The sequence below is a fragment of the Chenopodium quinoa genome, unplaced genomic scaffold (genome assembly GCF_001683475.1).
Source record: "Chenopodium quinoa cultivar QQ74 unplaced genomic scaffold, ASM168347v1, whole genome shotgun sequence".
Taxonomy (NCBI): Eukaryota; Viridiplantae; Streptophyta; class Magnoliopsida; order Caryophyllales; family Amaranthaceae; genus Chenopodium; species Chenopodium quinoa.
In genome coordinates, this window is record NW_018742263.1 from 239,702 (window position 1) to 260,948 (window position 21,247).

Sequence of the window (21,247 nt, forward strand, 5' to 3'; positions counted from 1 at the left end):
TCCTGAGGGACGACCCTAGCCATGGAACGCGTTTGCTAGCATCCTGCAAATAAAGAACTAAAAGTTACTAGCCGACAAAAACACTTGAAAGAAATTTAAAGGAAATAGGGCAGGTCAGGCGGTCTTACCCCACCTTTCTTGACTTATTTGGCCTTGACGGCTGCTCTCTTGGAGAGTGCGCTCTATTTGCGCAGCTGCGCAGCAAACTTAGCCGGGGTCTTCTCCGGATCCACCATATTAAGGGTGTCAGCTGCAAGGAGCAAATAAGGAGTTAGTGAAAAATAATAAAAAGTTGAAGTACAAAAACAAAAAACAACACAATTTCCGGATGTAAAGTGGATCTACCCTAGGAAAACATGGGTCTTAACCCGCAGGCGGATAGGAATCTTTCATCCTTGAAGAAGTCCGGATGGGGGATCCAGTTCCTAGGCACAATAATATAAGTATTATCCCCCAAGGGTTCAGTTGTGGTTTCGAAGAAACTTGGTTCCATTATTTGCTCCTGGGCTCTAGAAGTAAGTGCCATGAGAGGACATTTCTTCCCAAGTAGAGCCGGTTCCTTATTGTACCGGCGCAGCGTCCGGTTGTGTCTCAGAGTGGGGGAGGAGACCAAATAAAACTTCACCTTCCACCCGAACCATTTGGACACCTTGTCCAAGGTCATTAGATATTGGGGAAAAGTGGTAAGAGTATACCACGCCCCATGACCGCCTGGGGCCTTGCTCAGATAGTGCATATGAGCGAAGGCTGAAAAGATGGGGGCAATATTCTAGAGCTCGTAGGCGGCATTGTAACTCAGAATATTCACCGACGAGTTTGGGGTGAGCTTCCAGACACCCATATCATACCCCTTCAGGATTTTCCTAATTCCAGTATGGAGGGGGAACCGGAGGCCGGCTTCTATTACTGCCTCATAGTAGCCATAGTAGTTGTCTGCATTTTCAATGTTGTCCTCCCAGGCCATAACCGTGTCCCCAGGCAGAACTATAATATCCCACCCCTTTCCAAAGGGGTGTTTCTTTTTGAAAGCCCTGAAGTCGCTCTTCAGTAGGGCTATATCACCCGGAAGCTATATTATCTTCTTTGGGTCAGGGTTGGCTGAAGCTTTAGCTGGCTGCTGATAGTCAGCCGCAAAATTATCTTGATTGGAGCAAGATGTTAGGGTTTGGTGAGTCCGACTCACCGCGGAAATAAACCCAAAAACAAGACCGCACTCGCAATAAATAAAACCATAAACATAATTAAATTAATCACAAGATTAAGATAAGCTAATTACCTTTGACGCGTGCTTCGCTCCAAAATGAGCTCTTACTTGAAAGCTTCAAGTCCCGCTTACACGGAGACCTCCAACGAAGTCCACCCGCACCAACAAAACCGACTAGGTCCAATGTATTGGGGTTAGCAAGACCCGACCAATAAAACCGAGTAATTATATTAAGTTCAAAGGTTTTCACTAACTTTGATGCCTTTTTCAACTCTTACTCAAGCATCATTCCCAATGCCCATACTTGGGTATTTATAGGAAATGATGGGAGTATCATTTACTCTCCCATCAATGTGGGATAGTATGATTTTTCCATTTTATTTTAAAGCTAAAATAAAATTAATAATCAAGCTAGTAATAAATCAACAAGTGGCAAGCTCATGTGAGTGGTTAGGTGAGGACCACTTGGATAAGGGGAGACCAAACTTGCTCCCCACTCCCTCTCCCATAACCGGCCACCTCACTCTACACACACTGAAGGACCACTAGCCACATGGCACCCACCCTTGGGCACCAAGGCAGCCAAGGTGGGCTGCTATGTGCTGCTGTCCGTGGCAGCCACGCCCAGCAAGCCAGCAGGCCCAGCACTTGCATGCGGGCTGCCAGGCGCTGCTGGCCAGCAAGCCCAGCATGCTTGTGCGGGCTGCTGCTGGCCTTGTGCCTTGGCCAGCGCTGCTAGGCAGCAAGCAATGGCCTAGCCATACTGCTGCTAGCTGTGGCGAGCTGGCGCGCCTAGCGTGCTAGCTGCTGTAGCTTGTTGCGGCATGGCTTGCTAGCCATTGCGCGCACAAGGCTGTGCCTAGCATGCTAGCACGCACTAGGCAGCGCCTAACCTTGCGATGCTAGCATGGGTGCGCTAGCACTCACCAGCCAGCCTAGGCTCGGCTTGGTGCGCATGCTAGCCACCATGCTAGGCCATACGCCCTTAGCACTTCGTTTGCTTGGGCATTCCGATGCTAGGGGTATTTTGGTCTTTTGTTGATTTATTACTATTTCTCGTCTCGTCTTTCACTATTTTTCGACTCGACTTCCGACGCTCGGTTTCGACGCTCTAAGCTCGAATTTCCGACGTCTAAATAAATATTACTCGGTCGACTCATTAATTTCTTCCGAATTAATTCGTCGGTTTGGTTTGTTGAATGCTTGGGTGTGACCCAAAGGGTTCAGTCAAGATTAAGCTGTAATATTAATTATTCATTAATATTACTGATCGGAAGCGGCCTCCACCCAGGCATTCCGATCACTTGACCTCACTAAATATATTAGCTTTCTAATAATTCTGAACCCACTAACGGAATAGTACACTTGTTCGAAGGACACCATTCCTTTCACAAGATGCCTCGGCTCCTGATCTTCCGGCGACATCATTACCGCCTGTCTCTTACTCGGATCCATCAGAGGAGGCAGCCTCTTCACTGTCTACCTCTCTCACACTTGAGCTCCCGGAGGATGAGGAAGCCTCATTATCAGAACTACTTCTCTTCTCGGAATCCTCTTGTTCCCTATCTGGAACAACCTCGTCGGCAAGCACTTCCATAGCGCGCCTACACAGACACAAAGAGGGAGGAATTCGGGGAAGAGCACAGCAGTTCCGACAATCCAGAAAAGGTACCCCCTGTTCTCAGCCGTTCTGGGAGACCGGTTGAATGTCCTAGGCAGTGCCGAGTGTGTGGATTGAGAGCTCATTTTATTTTTAAAGACTATGTATACAGACAAAAAAAGAATGTATATAACTGGAATTGAAGGAAAAGCTAAAAAAAAAATTGTATATGCGGTTACCTTACTTTCTCTGAAAACTCTAAAAACTGCTACAGACGGGTGACCGGGTGTTGTAAAAGTGAGCACACGAAAATCTTAAGAACCTGACGTAGACGGGATCAGAGTATCTCTCTCTAGAAAGTCAAAGAAAAGGAAATAGTGAGAGAAGGGAGGGGGGTAAACTCCTATTTATAGAGGGTGAAATGGGGGCATCCCCGTCATACCCCAGATTTTACTAGTCGTTTTAACTGTTCACCTCTCATAGGTGGACACGTGTCACAGGCGTCATGTGGCAACCACGTGAACCTTGTGAGGGACAAATGTTTAGGGTAAAAATACCTTAGACATGTGGACCAATAAGAGAAGGCCACGTGTCAAACCCAGGCTGGTCCAAGTGGCCAATAGCCATCTGACACATGCCCCCTTCAGATATCTTCTGAAATTGCGGCCTTCAAGGGCCCAATTCCCAAGAAGCGTCGTAAAACGGCACAACCCACTAAAATCTAGGTCAAGTGACCTAGATAGGGGCACACCTTCCAACGACTCTATGAATAGGGAGATATTTCCCCGTTTTGGGGACATAATCAATCATTTATTACACCTACTTTCTCTCACATCAGAAAAAAACTTGAGCTTGGAATCCAAGCAGATACCCACCTAAATTTCCGCACTCTTTATTCTCTATCAAGTTACTAACTTGATCGTCGGAGGCAGAGCTCCTACAACTGGGGTCTCCGTTGTTTTGCAGGTGCATCTCGAGACGGATCAACCATTGTGACGTAACTCTCCCGAGGGACAAAAACACCCAAAACAACATTTAAAATAAGTAACATTTTATGGTAATACTAAGAAGTGCTACCTTTTTTTGGAAATAAAATAAATTAAACATTTACAATTAAAAAAGTAAGTACTAATCCCAAAATTTACCAATTCATTGAAAAGAAGCCAAATTATTGCCCCCAAAGGAAAATTAATACAAGTAGAACTTGGGCCAAAATGAATTATGAAACCGCCAGAGGCCAGACTAAGAAAAAAAAAAGCGCAATCTCTCAAAAGTTTCCTCCTCTTAGATTCTTAGCTAGTTAGCTAGCAACGATAATCCCTTAGGTTTAAGCCAATTTGTCGTCTCGCGCAATTGCATTAGTAAATCCGTCATGTCTCAAAAGTCTGAACTGATTATCGCACCACCGCTCCATTGTCGTAATCACCAGTTTACCGTCGCACCGCTCCGTTGCACAGCTGCGTCATCACAGTAATGTACAGGCTGGCTTTTGAATTTTTCTTCTCCTATAGTAGTTTGATTTGCCCGGATGAATTTGTCTGTGTAATTGCGATATTCAATTCTTTCAAATTCATTGATAAAATAATAGCATTCATCAATTACAGTAATTTGATTTGAATTTTAGGGTGATTAAAAAAATGCAAAGCTCTAGTTTTAGAGAAATTAAAAAATTCATTTGATTTTATTACTGTCACGAAAATAATTCCGCAGTTTTCATTAGAGTGTAGAGTAGAGTATTTATACAAGTAATTAGGGCACATGAAATAGGCCCGTTAGCTATATGATATGTACACTAAATATAGGCCCTAACACCCCCCCTCAAGTTGGAGCATGCAAGTCACAAATGCCCAACTTTCCAACTAAATACATGAATTGACTTTTACTCAAAGCCTTGGTAAATAAATCCGCCAATTTATATGTTGTCTTCACATAAGATGGACTAATGTTACCATCCTGAATCACATCACGAAGATAATAACAATCCACCTCAACGTGCTTTGTACGCTCATGGAAAACCGGATTCTTCGCAATATACAAAGCAGATTGATTATCACAAAACAAACTCATAGCACGGGGATGCAAAACACCCAAACTTAGAAGAAGAGCCTTCTACCATTTCAACTCATCAGTAGTTTTAGACATTGAGCGGAATTTGGCCTCTGAAGAAGACTTGGCCACAGTGTCCTGTTTCTTAGTCTTCCATGATACAGGAGAAGCACCAAGAAATACCAACCAGCCAGTGATGGAACGACGCGACAAGGGACAACCCGCCCAATCTGAATCGCACCAACCTGTAATATGTAAATCACAATCGGAACTCAAATGAATTCCCTGACCCGGACATCCCTTCAAGTACCGGACTGTACGAAGAGCCGCTTCCCAATGGTCCTGTCGCGGTTGTTGCATAAATTGAGATAAAATATGCACCGCGTATGCCAAATCCGGTCTAGTAAAAGACAAATAAATCAGACGACCCACAAGTCGCCGATACTGCTCTGGATCAGAAAGCAAACAGGACTCTGATTTCGCCAGAGTATGATTTTGCTCAATAGGAGTACCTGCCGGACGAGCACCTAGCAAACCAGACTCTGCAATAATGTCAAGTGTATATTTCCATTGACATAAAAATATGCCTTCTGGACTACGAGCAACCTCAACACCAAGAAAATACTTCAAAACAACCAAATCTTTCATATGAAAACAGTCACTCAAGTATGACTTGAATGTCGAAATCGCAGAAGAATCATTACCAGAAATTATCAAATCATCAACATAGACCAGAACACTAAGTTGAATATATCCAGATTGCAGAGTAAAAAGAGAATAGTCAGAGTACGATTGCACAAATCTGTACCTTTTCAGAGAGGCGGCCAATTTAGAGTACCAACAACGAGGTGCTTGTCGAAAACCATACAACGACTTTAGAAGACGACACACCAAACCAGATTGAGAAATTACGAGGCTGATGCAATTCCCAATTCTTTGCAATTCCCATAAACTTCCTCATCAAGATCACCATGAAGAAATGCATTGTAGACATCCATCTGATGCAATTCCCAATTCTTTGCAGCAGCGACAACAAGAAAAGCCCGAACAGTGACCATTTTAGCCACAGGACCAAAAGTCTCATTGTAATCAATACCCTCAACCTGATGATTACCAAAGATAACAAGACGAGCCTTCAATCTCTCGAGTGTGCCGTCAGAATTAAGTTTGACCTTGTAAACCCATCTGCACCCAAGAGCTTTCTTGCCCGGAGGTAATTTTTCAATTACCCATGTTCCATTGTTTTCCAATGCAACAATTTATTTTTTCATTGCCTCTTTCCACCCCTCATCTAGCATGGCCTCCTTGAAATTACGAGGCTCAACCATCGTGTCAATAGCTGCAATAAATTCACAGTGCCGCACAAAAAATTTATCATAATTCACAAAATGTGCTAAAGGATAGGGAGTACCTGAGGAGCATGGAGTAGACGATGAACATTGAGAGATAGATGGACTAGGAAGAGATATAGTGTGAGCAACATAATCACGATGCCACCCCGGTGCTTGCCTTAGACGTTGACTATGGTCCAACACAGAGAAGAAGAAGAATCAGTGGTAGGCGGAGCAGCCACCTCATGACTGTCCGAATCAGTAGCAGAGGCAGTAGACGCCCCATCAGAGCTGGTGGTGGCAGTGTCCGTGGCAGAGGACATCATTGGAGAACTATGGGCAGGAGAGGCCACGGTCTGGCCGTGGTTGGGGCTAGTAGGAGTGTCGTGCAAAATGGCCTCTTCTCCAACCTCCAAAACATACTCCAAGTCATCCAAGAAATCACTATCAACCCCAACAACCTCGGGTGACCCCCCCCCCCCTCAACACCCAAACCCGATTCCTTATGAGAAATAAACATAAACTCGTTCTCATGAAATTTCACATCACGAGATACAAAAATGTCACCAGTGTCTAAGTCATAGCATTTTCAACCTTTCTTCCCAAGAGGGTATCCAACAAATACACATTTTTGACTTCGCGGGGCAAATTTGTCACCCTTTGCCTTTTGATTGTGAGCAAAACATAAACACCCAAAGACACGCAACTCATCAAAGATTGGTGGTTTAGCAAAGAGTATTTCATATGGAGTCTTATTGGCTAACAAAGCGGAAGGAGTACAATTAATGAGATACACCGCCCCAAGGACACACTCACCTCAAAAAGTAATCGGCAAATTGCCTTGAAACATCAAAGCACGACTCACATTCAATATATGCTGGTGTTTACGCTCTACCCGACCATTTTGCTGAGGGGTACCGACACAAGAGGTTTGAAAGAGAATATCATTTTCATCAAATAAGGAAGCATGGGTTTGAATTCAGTTCCATTATCACTCCGCACACATTTAACAGTGACATCAAATTGACATTTAACCATAGCAAAGAAAGAGAAAAAGAAAAGAGTAAGGAGATGCTCATTGATTGAAGTTGAAGGTCCACAAAGAGCTTAATTAATAAGCTTCTTCTTCAAAATCCAAGATCAACAATGGAGAAACCCTAACTTTCTCTCTCTAAATTACTTTAACCTAATCTAAACCTAGAGAGAGAAGCTCTCCTAAGACTAATTAAGAGAATATAAAATAATAGTGATTATTACTAATTACCCCAAAAGATGGGTATTTAAACTAAGTTAGGAAAATAGAAATAATAAAAAAGGGAAAAAGAAATAAGAAAGAAAGGAAAAAAAAGTAAAATATAAGTAAAAGAAAAATAAAATTAGAAAAATCTACAAATCCCCCACTAAACTAATCAGACCCCTTTCCATCTTCTAATTCGATGTTGGTTGCTCTTAAATGGGGGAATGATCCCCTGCTTCACATTCCATAAAACGAAATCAGCAATCATCACTCTTCAATCAACTCCGCTCATTATCATCAAGAATCGGCATCAAGCAAACACCACCGTTGTTCTTCATTAACAACCATGTGAGAAGCTCGTTATTCGATTCAAATTAACCCCGATTTGCGCACCCGCGAGGACATCGCGCAAAGGTCGTGCAATTGCTACTGTCTCAAATCTGTTTTTGGACTCCAATTGCGTGCGCCTTCTGAAAGGGTTGTGCGCCCGCGTAAATCTCCAATTGCATTGGGTATATAATTGCGAATTGCGAAGCTGGAGATGGGAGGTTGCTGCAGGTACGGCGCGGTGAAGGACTATTGCAATTAAGGGTGATTGGTGGTGATTGGAGATAGCAGTAGTGGATGGAGAAGTGGAGATGTGGGGTACTCTGGTTTTGGTGGTGTTGCGAGTGCGGCAGCGGTGTGGCTGATTGTTGATTGTGAATGGAGAAAGTGAACTGGTGTGGTAAATTGGTTGTTTGTGTGAGCAGGGTTGTGATTCAATTGGTGAGAGGTAGAGTGCGCGGGTGACTGCAGCTCGTGGTGGGGATTTTGGAGGTTGATGGTGGGTTGCAGTTGTAGCTGGTGGTGTTTAAGTGAGTAGGGGAGGAGCGGGGGAGTGCAGTGTTGTTGTGTAGTGAAGGATAAGGTGGCAGGTGGGGATAAGCTGACAGCATGCTTGTGAAATGGGCATTTGGTGTTTGACTCAAATTGGAACCGAACTCACTTGACATGAAACCTGAACCCCTACACACAAAACCGATGAAAGGAATTGGAATAAATAAAATAAAACTAAAGCAGATAAAATACAAAAATAAACTAATTCTAATAAAAACTACAAAAAGAACTAAAACACGACAAAATTACCAAATAAACTAGATATTTTATTAAATAGAAAATAAAAGAATAAAAGGAAAAATAAGAGAAAATAAACAAGAAAAAGAAACTAAACACTATCTGTAGGGAATAATTTCAAGCTTTAATCTCACTAACTTGAACCCCACTGTGATCATACACTAAAGTACGGTGGCGTCCAAAAGAGAAGAAGATAGAGCAAAAGAGTCGCCAACAAGTTTTTTAGGAACTTGCAAACCGTTCACAAGGATGAAGGTTACACCCCTTAACGATCCAAGAGATCGTCAACTCCATAAGGTCTAGTTACAAATAAGGGTTCGGGGATGAAGGTACAAATCCAACCTAAAAGAGATTGAACCTGCCCTAATAATAGGCCTCAACTTTATTCTGATTGTATTCAAGTGCGCTTTCTGACTAACATACAATCAATAGGATTAACCCTAAATCTGTTTATCTATGTTGGTTGAATTTAATGCACAAATAAACTATTATTGGCGATCACTTGAATTATAATCACGATTAACCCTAAACAAGATTATTAATTATCTTATTAAGCATGATGACAAGTACAAATTCCCTTTAAACATGCATAAAGGCGTGATCAAGCAATAACAATAAATATCAAGCAGCATAATAAATAATCAATATAATAATTATAATCATCATAAATTATAACAATTATAATCATAATCATAATCATGTTAATATTAAAGCATAATAATAATAGTAAGATCCTAGGCATGATACTAACAAGATTAATAACAAACCCTATCATGTCACTAAAGCAATAAAAATCAAATCTTTAACCCTAACATGATACTAACAATCATAAATATTAGGAAGAACATAGGAAGCAGCGTAACAATCATATTTAATATTAAAATTACCCTAGACATGATACTAGAAATATCATAATAACAATGTAAACATGATATCTACATCATAACATCAATTAATCAATTAAAGTACTTACTTTGATGCCTCGTACCTCTTTCTAATTACAAAATACACACGTTAGTAACTTCAAGGAAAATAATAAACAAACAATTAAATTAAATAATTGAAATAGAGACTTGGGACCAAACCCTCATAAATTAAACCTTTCACGTCTAGGGCGAAGGCAACTTCGAATATGGCTAGGTGTTTCTAGATCTAGCGAATGCGGAATTTTGTATGAAAAAACAAAGTTTAGAGAAGAACGATGAATGAATGCTAATTAAAACTGATTGTAGATCATGAAAATTGGTGAATGATTAAGAGAGAATTAGAGAATGAATGATTGCTAATTGTAGGTGAGAATTGGATGTAGATGATGAATGAAAACGGAGTTTTTAATACGATATTTATAAAGAAAATCAGCCAAAAAGATAAATTAAACAAAACAGAGTCTGACGCACATAAAACAAAGCTGGCGCCAGCCTTGGCTAACTGGCGCCAGGCACCAGCACTAGCGCTAGGCGCCAATGGCTAGCGCCAGGCCTGGTTCCAGGCGCCAAGGCCTGGGGTTAGGCGCCAAGCCTGTTTTTAACGCGTTTTCGAAAATCAGATAAGTTTACCGTACTGGAGGATAAAATCATATAATTTCCTCGAAAATGCTATTTGATTTTGATTAAAACTCTGAAAAGTCAACAAAAGTCAATTTATCAATGCTAATTGAATTAGGAATGAAAAGAACCTTCTAGAAGAATCTAGAAGACCAAAACCACTCCTTATTACACTAGGAATGATAAGTCATATTAGGCCCTCCCCTAGATCATTGGGCCGTATATAAGGCTCAAACCGGGCCCAGTTTGGTAAATTGGCCATAACTTCCTCAATATTCATCGGAATTGGGCTTATAATATATCGTTGGAAAGGTCTTTGCAAGCCCCATCCAACTACACTATTATTGGACCCATATTATGGACCAACTAAACTGTATTGGCTGTTTTCTTAAAATAAGTTTTCAAAAACAGAGAGAAGAGAAAAGAAAATAAAACTTTCCGCAACACTAGACTTTCCACACTTTCGCTTCATTCGATTACAATTCGACGTGAAGGGTACTCATCACTGGGTTTGGTTTTGGGGAGACACAAATGGGTGTCTACAGAAGCCCCCACTTTAACTGGGTTTGGAGAAACGCAAGTTTCGAAAAACGAAAGTCAAAGTATCGATAGGGACGGAGAATGATTCATAACGTTCTGCGATCCTAAATCATTCTAGTAACGCTGATACCTGCAAAACTAGCATTAGTTAAACAAATAAAAGAGTTAAGAAACGCGTATCTTGCACCGTCGAGCACACGTCTCTGAAAGTAAACGATTTGTTTTGATGACCTCCTGCAAGCTAGAGAATGTCATCCCGCTTGAAAACCGCTACGCCCGTAACTGCTTCCAAATTTGAAGATTGCTTCTTTTGAAACAATCATCATCCTCATTATGACCATTTTCCATGCCTGAGGGAATATGATCGAAGACAACTTCGCCCGAAATTACCTCCAGTTGTTTGTGACAACTCTCCGCAAGCTAGGGAATGCTGTCGAAGATATCTTCTCTTGAAGTCATCCTCATTTGATGCGATAATTTTCCAAAGGAAATTATCGAAGATCCACGCCTGTCGATCTTTAAAAGTTTGCCTGAACTTTGCTCCCGCTATGCCTGTACGTCGGCGCTTCTATTGCTTTGAACCTGTACGTCGGTGCTTTTTTGCTTTTGAACCTATACGTCGGTGCCTTTTGTTAATGAGCCAATGCTTAGGCGCTTTAAGCTAAGTGAGACGATCTCTTATCAGGTCGATCACTTTACGTAATCAAGCTGATTACTAAATTATGTCAAATTGCTAAGAGGGGCTAACTGGCGTACCAAGGAACCCAAAAATGTTGCAGAAGGCTAGCACAACCTCATCAGGCGGCTGGGTGCTTTGTTTTAGTACTACGTACTCTGTTTTAACGAACATAGTATCATGCGGCTAGGCGAACCTTAGATACTATAGAACCTTAATTCATGGTAATTTTGCACAATGTAGCATGGCTAGACAGCGAGGCTCGGGTTCACGGTCCCGAAACACTAGACGGGAGCATGAGCCCGTAGAGGATGACATCACGCCTTCCACTTTGCTTGGTCGACTTCCGGAGTGGGATGAGCGGACCCTGTTCTTTTCCCCTGTCCACCACATTTCTGAGAGGGTGAGACAGGGTATCGCGCCCAGGAGGACACAACATCACGGCTCTGGCTGTGATGGTTTGGGCGATTTGTACAGGATGTACATTGCCAGGGATCTTGAGACGAGACTCCTATGGGAGTCTTGCGGGCTAGCTACTCTGTTTGAGACCTCTGAGGCTATGATTGCCTCCAGCGGGGGCATCATGTAGTGCGCGCCTTGGTGGAGTTCTTCTGGGACACCACCAACACCTTCCATTTCCCCTAGGGCGAGATGATGGTCACCCCTACGGACTTCAGTCTCATCACATGACTGGAGTTCACTTCTGTGCCACTGTCGTTTGACAGTGGAATCGACGTCTTCTCTTAGGAGGTCGAGGAGATGTTGGGGCCGATCGCTATTCGGGCCCAAGCTGAGGTCGAGACGACTCAGTTTAGCGCTAGGGGAATTCGCCGCTCGACGCTGGCAGCGGCTCTTGATGACGATGCGACCACCCGAGAGCAGCGGGTGCGCATCTTTGTGCTGATGTTGTTGTCAGGGACATTCTCCCTTGACAAGGGTAGTAGGGCATTGCTTTACTACCTCCCTGTTGTTCGTGATCTTCACCGGATCGGGACTTATGACTGGGCCAGCTTGGCCTATGCTGACTTTGTTCGTGCACTGAGGGACTCGTGTCGACACCGGTCATTTGGGACGAACGTTGCTTTGTCTGCCTTTTGGAAGGTCGTAGAGGTAAACATTCACTCCCTATAAAGTTTAACTCTGCATATTAGCTTAGCATTTACTCACACTTTTAACTCTTTGTAGATCTGGTTCTACGAGTATTTTCCTTCTGTTGCGCCGGCGAGACCATCGCCACAGGGATTTCCAGTGAGCGCCTCTTATGGCGGCCACCATGTGGACATGTCCACTACATATGTCCGGAACCGGATCATCGCGGTACGACTTTTATTATTTATTTTGCTTTTTCGCGATGCTTTAAGTATACCTTCGCCTGATTGATGTTCGTTGTAGGGTCCTGAGGTGGTGTACTGGCCGTGGGGCGGTTGGACAGTCCTTGGGTTAGTCGCACAGTATTCTGCTAAGCGTCGCTATTTCTTGGGGACTTATGGAGCGGTCGCGTACTTAGGAGAGAGGGTTGCTAGACAGCATTCTTCTGATGTCTTCGTCGTTCTTACTGCTCCACCACGTCATATATTTGACGAGGCGCGGTTGTCGAGCATGTCTGAGGGAGCTGGTACCCCTTGGCGGTCCTATGTGATCCTCGCGCGGTGCTATGCTGAGGAGCTACTCCCTTTGTTAGCTCCAGCCCCCGTACTGGCTGAGGATGTGAGGGTAAGATTTTCAGTTCTTTACTTTCCACGAAGTAGCCCCCAAGTAATGTTTTACTGACCTTTTTGTCTTATCAGGACGATGCTGCTGAGTTCGTGCCACCCCGTATGTCCATCCACTATCAGGGGATGTACGGGCCGATTGAGAAGATGATTTCTCCAGCTCCCGAGGGTAAGCGCTTCGTAGAGCGGTCAATTCCTCGCCACCAGACTCGAGTAAGCCTAGTTACCCACAAATTTTTTGTTTTTTGTCCATATATCACGCATGTTTACTGACTTATTTTTCTAGACAGTTTTCACGTGAGGTGGTTTCGGCGATGGCACGATGTATAGATGCCTTCCGGAGCCAGCTCGTCCGGATGAGGAACACGGCCACTTGCCGTCAGGATGACGTCACCCGAGAGGTAGTCTTTTTTATATACTTCCTTGCATTACTGTTTCAATTTTTGCCCTGTTTCTGATTTAATTCTTTTTGCAGGGCCAGCCTATCACTTCTCATACCCGCGCGAGACCTTAGGGGCGAAGGGATCCGGTGAGGTTATGCTCGAGACGTCTTCGTACTTCGTCAGGGGGTAGAGGTGGTCGCTCCGAGGTTGCCCGTGCTGACGTTGCTGAGGGCTCGGGATCTTCTTTTGAGGGTGCTCATGCTGCACCGGTAGGAGAGGCTACCTCGGCTTTCAGAGGTGGTGGGATGTACGAGGTAGGCTCGTCATCACAGCAGCCTATGCAGCCTCAGCCTCAGGTTGATCCTAGGTGGAGTGGTCCTATATTGAGTCTTCCTCCTCCTACGGAGACTGGAGCTGGAACTTGAGCTGGTGGAGAGGTGACTCCTCGTACGGCGCAATTTTATGATATGATGGGCCTACGTCCTCCAGCTCCGTAGTTTGTTCCTGTGTATATTTTATTTTGACTTTTTTTTATAGAACTTTGCCTTAGACTCATTATTTATAGACACATTTTCTATATTTATGCTATTACGAATTTATTTTTTGTTATGTGTATGTTTGTGTGTGCAAGAGAAGTGTGACAACAATTTTGCGCAAAAATTCCGTCATTTTTATTATTGATGGAGGGTATCCGACTCTCTCCCCCAAAAAGAAAAAATAAAAAAGGAAAAAAGTCACATGAAATGTCGGGTGTTGGAATTTAAATAAAGTCCAAAAGAAAGAATAATATAATAAAAAAATGATAGCTATTTTAATTAGTTAGGAAAAAGGATAAAAAAGAAGATGCTTAGGAAAAATAATCGGAGCCATAAAGTCATTAGTCGACTCAAGTTCAGTATTAAAAGCACAGGTTAATCACGCGCTTGCTGTGACAACTTGGCGCCAGCTGGCGCCACAATATGGCGCGTGGCGCCAGGCGCTACACTTAGCGTGTGGCGCCAAGCGTTGGCGGCTGGCGCCAATTACAGAATTTTGACGCTAATTGACGCTGATTCCGTATTTCATTCTGATTAAAACTTCTCGCAATTTGTGCATAAATAGCCCCCTGCCCAGCCGATTCTTCTCATAATTCCAGCGAATAAAATAATTCTCTTCTTTAGAAAAAATAACAATAATCATGTCTTTAATCACCAAAACCTTCACCCAATATACTCATGAATGGTGTCGATCTCTTAATGCAAGGGAGAGAAAAGAATTAAATTTATTTCACTTGGGGGGAATTTATGGCATCAAAGGGGTAGATCTTGACTTAGATTTCATACATACCGCTCTAGAATTTTGGAATATTGACACTCATTGCTTCAGAATAGGGTATGATGAGATTAGTCCTTTGCCGGAGGAATTTGGTGCTATCTTAGGCTTCCCTGCAATAGACCTTATAGCAATCCCTAGAGTAGATGCATATTATTATAAGGATTTTGAGCGCTTCTTCAATTTGAAAGAAAGGGATTTATCAAAAATAGTAGATGGCAACATAGTTAATTTGAAAGAATTTGCACGCCATTATTTTGATAAACCTCTTTCTGAATCTTTTTATATATATAGAAGAAGGGCGTTCCTGTTTTGCATGCTTAATCAATTTTTTTTTAGTAGTGGTAAAAATAATGAGGGCTAATCAAATTATAACCACTGTTTTAGAACAAATTGAATCAGGGAGAAATCCAATGCCATTGATAGTTGGAGAGACTATGATTAGTCTGGATGAATTGAAAAGGGACCCAAAAGCGCCTTTCGCGGCTCTCCAATTTTATTACAGGTAGAAAAATAATATTTTTAATTATAGAAATCAAAAAATATATTTTTGTATTGTAATAATAGTTTATTTGTATTGCAATTTTTTCACAGATGTGGCTAATGGAGAGGCTAGGATTAATTAGCCCTCCGGACGATATTGAAAAGTATACTCCCAATTTCTTCGTGAGAAGCAAGAAGCACATCCCTAAAATTGGGCGCCATGGGTGGACAAAAGTCTTCGAATCACGTGATTTTGCTATCAAGTGGGTCGTCCCATAGTGGAAAATAGAAAGGATGGTTGGTGTTAACAAGCAACCTTTCTGCTGCCTTCCAAGCTTATCTCGTGTAACTTATTATTACCCCTACAGGGTAAAAAGACAATACGGCTTGCTTCAGAATATTCCTTCCGGGGATCTTCGTCCTCCCTATGAGTACCCTGTATCACAAGAAGTAGATAGATTCAATGCTTACTGGAGCGCTAGACCTTTATGGGAAGTGATTACCCAAAAGGTTCCTCCTTCTTTGCCCAATGATGTAAAGAAGTGGTTGCTGAAGAAATCTTCGATTGATCAGGGTAGAACCGATGTGAAGAATCGTCTAGGTGACAGGGTGATTCCCGCCAAGGAACGCTTAGGTGCAAGAATTGAACTCAAAACACCTGCAATGCCTAGGAAGAAAGGTTCTACCAAAGATAAAGGGAAAAGGAAAGCTAACACCACAGATAAAAAGGCTTGGGTAGAAAAGAAGCATGGAGTGTTAGCTGAAGGGGAGACCATCTACTCCAAATTGAATGTAGGTCCTCTAAAGGATGCCTACTAGCTAAAGTTATGGATGAGGACGAGGAAGCAGACAAAAATTGGAAAAAAGCTAGAAAGGAAAAGAAAGATTAAGAGCATTGCGTAGCTTTAAATTTATTAGACTTAGATTATTATTTTTATTTAAAGTTAATTTATTTCAGCTTTATTTAAATTCCATCAAAAATGTAATTTTATTTTATCAATGAAATTTGAGCTTTCAATTAAATTGTTTACTTTAAATTTATTTTATTAAAGCAATGAAAACCGAAAAAAATTAATTTTCCAGAGATTCTTCGAGTACGGAATTCGCCCAGAGTTTATTTCCAAATTGGCGCCAGTTATTGGCATTTGGTGCCTACCATTAAAGTCTGGCGCCAGGCGCCAATTTCATCCATGAACGAAAGAAGCGCGTGATTTGCCGTGTTATCTACCAAAATATCGATGTGTGGCAAAGGGAAGTCGTCCTTTGGACTTGCCTTATTTAGATCTCGATAGTCGACACACATCCTTACCCTTCCGTCTTTCTTTGGAACTGGGACGACATTGGCGACCCATTCGGGGTATTTGGATACCTTGATGAAACTTGCAGTTATTTATTTTTGGACTTCTTCTTTTATTTTAAATTCTACGTCGGGTTTCATTCGACGCAACTTTTGTTTTACAGTTTCATTCCTGGAATTAGTGGTATAGTGTGTTGAGCTATTTCTCTATTAATGCCTGGCATATCTTCATATGACCAAGCAAATACAACGATAAGTTCTTTAAGTAAGTTAATTAAATCGGTTCTTTCTTGTTTATTCAATGTTAATCCGATTTTAACTTCTCTTTTATGAGTTGAATCATTCGAGATGTCAACTGTTTCAGTTTCTTCAATTACCGGTGTTTTCTTTTTGAGTGTTTCCATTGCTTTAATAATTTCTTTGTCTTTTTCATCGTTAGCTAGGCAATGCTCATCATCTTGGGTTAGGGAGGAACACAAGAAGTAAGGCGAATGAGAAATATTATTATACTCTGAGATCATTACATCAAAGAGTGATATGTCCTTAAGGACTGGATCACTAACTATCCTAGGAGAAGAAATAAGAGGGGGAGGTGTTACTACTAAAGACTTAGAAAACTCTAGAGGGAAAGACTCCGACTCAGACTCTGACTCAGACGAATCCTCAAACATCGGTCCCTGTCCTGTCAGGATTGATATCTTCCTTCCGCTTGGAGTAGTCACTTTGATAGTCTTGCGCCACCCTTGTAGTGATCCTTCAGCTGGAGTAATTAGCTTCGAGGGGTCGAAGCTTTCACTTTGTAGGACTGTTTGAATGAGCGAGGAGTTATCTTCTTCATAAGTTGGCTCATTCCTTTCTCGCCCAAACAGTAATCCCATGACGTTAAAGTCAAAGCATGGGGGTGCTTTCTCCTTATGGACGGGAGTTGGGATTTCATCAGTGAAGTAGCAATCCAAGAAAATCTCAAATCCCGGTTGTCATATGCCGTTTACAACAAATGGCTCGGGAAATTTATGGCATGGATAGTCCTCTCCTTATTTTATGAACTGATCATTAAGCGTATGAGGGTACTGATCCATTGGAATTGCTTTCTTTTGAATGCGAGCGTCCCTACGTGCTTTCAACTTTTCCTGGGCTCGCTTGAGATCTTTCCGAGTCGGTTCAAAACCAATTCCGAAAGTATCTAACTTAGGGAGGCCAGGTGACTCCAGCGGTTTTGCCATTCCTTTCTTCTTTCCTAAAGTCATCCCGGGAAAGTGTCCTTGTTTCTTCAGCATGGCGTTGACAATCATGTTGGAATAGGGGTCATGGCAAAGAGGGGTCCTTTCATCCTCCTGGATTATGGAGACTTCTTCGTCAAAGCCCCATAAATCTTCATCATCTTCGTCGTGCTCTACATTAATGATTGGATTCTCTATGGATTTGATTCTCATGGGCGAAGCATCTATAGTGATTGGAATTCCCCCAACTATAGCTTTTACTTGTTGGTGGAGAGATGAAGGGACAACCTTTAGATCATGAAGCCAAGGGCGTCCCAACAATAAGTTGAATGAAGCTTTGATGTCCACTACTTGGAAAGTAGTAGCATGTTCTATTGCTCCTGCCGTTACATTTAGGGTAATTTTTCCAAGAGCTTGGCGACGAGTATTATCGTAGGCTCTTATTCCTTGCGTGGACGGAGTTAAGTCTTCATCCCTTATGCCGAGCATCCTCGCAGTTCTAAGTGGGCAGACATTGATAGTTGATCCATTGTCTACAGGAGTCATAGGAACATTCATCCTTTTGCAAACTACCGTGAGCTTTAATGCCTTGTAATGTTTGTCACCTTCTGGGGGTAAATCTTTGTCAGAAAAGGTGATCAAATTAATCGGACTAGGAAGGTCACTTGTGAGGAAGTTGGCTAGTCCCTCAGTAGTAGTGTTAGAATCTATCCCGATTTTATCCAAGGCATTCATTACAGCCAAACTGTGCTCTCGAGATGTTGCTAGAAGTTTCCACACATTCATCTCAACTTTTGTCTTCTTAAACTGTTTAACAATGTCATTGTCTTCGATGATAGGTATGGGAACTTGGTGTATGGTTGGCATAGGTTGTGTTGAAACGGGGGGTTACATTCTCCCATATCTTGTGAGGACATCTATCGATGAATCTTCTTCAGCCCAAATGTCATCTGTGGTGTATGACACAGAAGGTGAAGGTCCTACTATGTCCTTTAGATAGACATCTTCTTCATCACTGTCCCAGACTCCATTAATGGTTGTATCCTCTTCTTGTTGAACTTGGACCAGTTTCTTTTCATCAATCATTTTCTGTACCAAATCCTTGAATTTGAAACAGCTTTCTATAGTGTGACCCCCTGATTGATGATACTGACAATAATATCTATCTGTCCTTTTTAATGACTCGAATGGTCTCGGTTCGAGAGGTTTGACCTTGCCACTCTCGGAGAGCATTTCGAACATTTGCGCATATGGGATCCCAATTGGAGTGTAGATTCTATTGCTCTTCTTGGGTTTTTCAGTGACTTGTAAGGGAAAGTGCTTTGCCTCATAAGTCGTTCTCACTAGTGTAAATTCTCTTTTAAGTTCTTCTTTCGGAAGTGGAAGCTCATCATATTTCTTATGGAGTTCGTTCATAACTTAGAGAGCTTCACGTAGTAGTTGTGATACCTCCTTCATAGACAGTGTGAGCAATTGTATATCATCCTTATTTGCCAGTTCTGGAAGGCTATCCTTGACATCGAAAAAGATTTCCTCTTCTTTTTCTTTGACACAAATTTCTTTGACAGGTTTAATGAGAGATGAGGGGTCAACCTCGTTTTCTTCATCGGAGATAGCTAGGGTATGAGCGAGAGGTGCATTGTCAATACTTGGATTCTTACTGGCAGGGGGCAACGACAGTTTGTTATTGTCGATTAGGTCTTGGATAACTTCCTTAAGCTTCCAACAGCTTTCAGTGAGATGGCCCCTACCTTGGTGATACTTGCAGTGTGCATTGGGGTTCCAGTTAACCCTCTTCTCAACTGGTGGGTCCCCAAATGGTCTAATAGGAGTTATAAGACCTTTCGCATTTAATCGATCAAATGCGGTGTCATAACTCATGCCAATAGGAGTGAAGTTCCTCCTAAATGGTTTCTTCTGTCCTTGGTTGTTCATGGTAAGAACTTCTCCTAAATTAAAGGTGCTAACATTATTTGAGTGGGCGGTTTTGGAAGAAGAAGGATTGTCGCTCTTCTTTCCTTTCTAGCCACTGTTGGAGTTATTGTTGGCAGCTTTTGACTTAGCCAAGTCATCTTCAATATTGATCCCGATGCCATAAACGACTTTGAAGGTATGGAGATTATTTTGATACTTGAGATGCTTGGAATATTTTTCTTGGAGATTTTTTATGAACAGCCTCACAGATTCTTTTTCACTTGGCACCTCAATCATTTTAGCCGAGGTTTCTCTCCATTTGTTAAAGAAAGAGGTGAAACCTTCATTCTCTTTCTGTTTGAGGATTTCAAGTTCTCTATGGTCAGTTTCGACTTGAATGTTTCACTTGTACCTATCAATGAAAGCGTTTGCTATAGACTCCCAGGTAGAGGTTTTTTCTTTCTCGAGAGAAAAGAACCATCGTTGGCAAACGGTCTCGAGAGATAGTGAGAATAGAGAAGGGAAGAACTTCTTATCGATACCCTTGATACTCATTATTGTTTCAAATGCTCTTAAATGAAAGTAAGGGTTGTCAATTGCTCTGAATTTTGGGATGTCGTTGGTGCTGAACTTCTGCGGAAGAAGCTCTTTGTCCACCGAGACCCCTTGTGATGTAAGCTCTTGAAACTTGTAGTCGCTAGACAACTTGCTTAAACTCTCTTGCATGAGGTCCATTTGTTGTTGCTTCACGGGATCATCAATCCTAAGTGTGAGAAGCTTCAGTGTCTCAGTCACGGTAGCCAGTTGGTTCTTAAGATCATTGACTTCTTCTTGTGTTGCCATTATAGTCTTAGCTTTTCTCTTGTGAGCTATGGGTTTGTCGAAAAGTTGGACTTGTACGAAGAGGTTATCTTTGATTAACCGTCCTTCCTTTCTTGACCACGCGCTGTAAATTAAACCATTTTGCGTTTTAATTACTTGACTCGAATCAACTTGACTTTACGGTTTATTTTAAGGAAAAAGAGAAAAGGGTGCATATTTTTTGGCAAAAATAAAGTACATATTTGTAGGGAACTAAGTATAGTTTTTTTTTAATTGGAGGATTATTAATATCGGACTTACCCCCTTAAAAAAATGACGGAAAAAACACGCACACAAGACTCTCTTAATCATGGTCAAAGTATGTGTATTGGTGTGTGCGTTGAGTGTAAGTGACATGCTTGGACTCTTGTGTAAGACCATGGGACTTAGTGCCTAAACTCGATCATTGACTCAATTAAATACTATTGACAGCAAAATTAACTGAATTAAACAGAAGACTGATTAATTTGACCCTAGGTGGTGACTCGACCAATAATCCGAACTGTCGGCCAAGCAACAGAACTAAAGTCGCACTGTGGAGCTTGGCGCCAGGCGACAGAACTGTCGTCAGGCACTACACTCCATAATGTGGCGCTACAGCTCAACCCTTGGCGCCAATATTGGAGCTTCGGTCTGGGACAGTTTTCGGTGTTATTAATCAACTGGGGTATGCCTAAAGTCGTACTAGGTCAATTCCGATTAAAATATTAGACTTTAATGACTCAAATTAATTAATTATTAAATTAAATAGGCAAAGTTCATTAAGTCATTA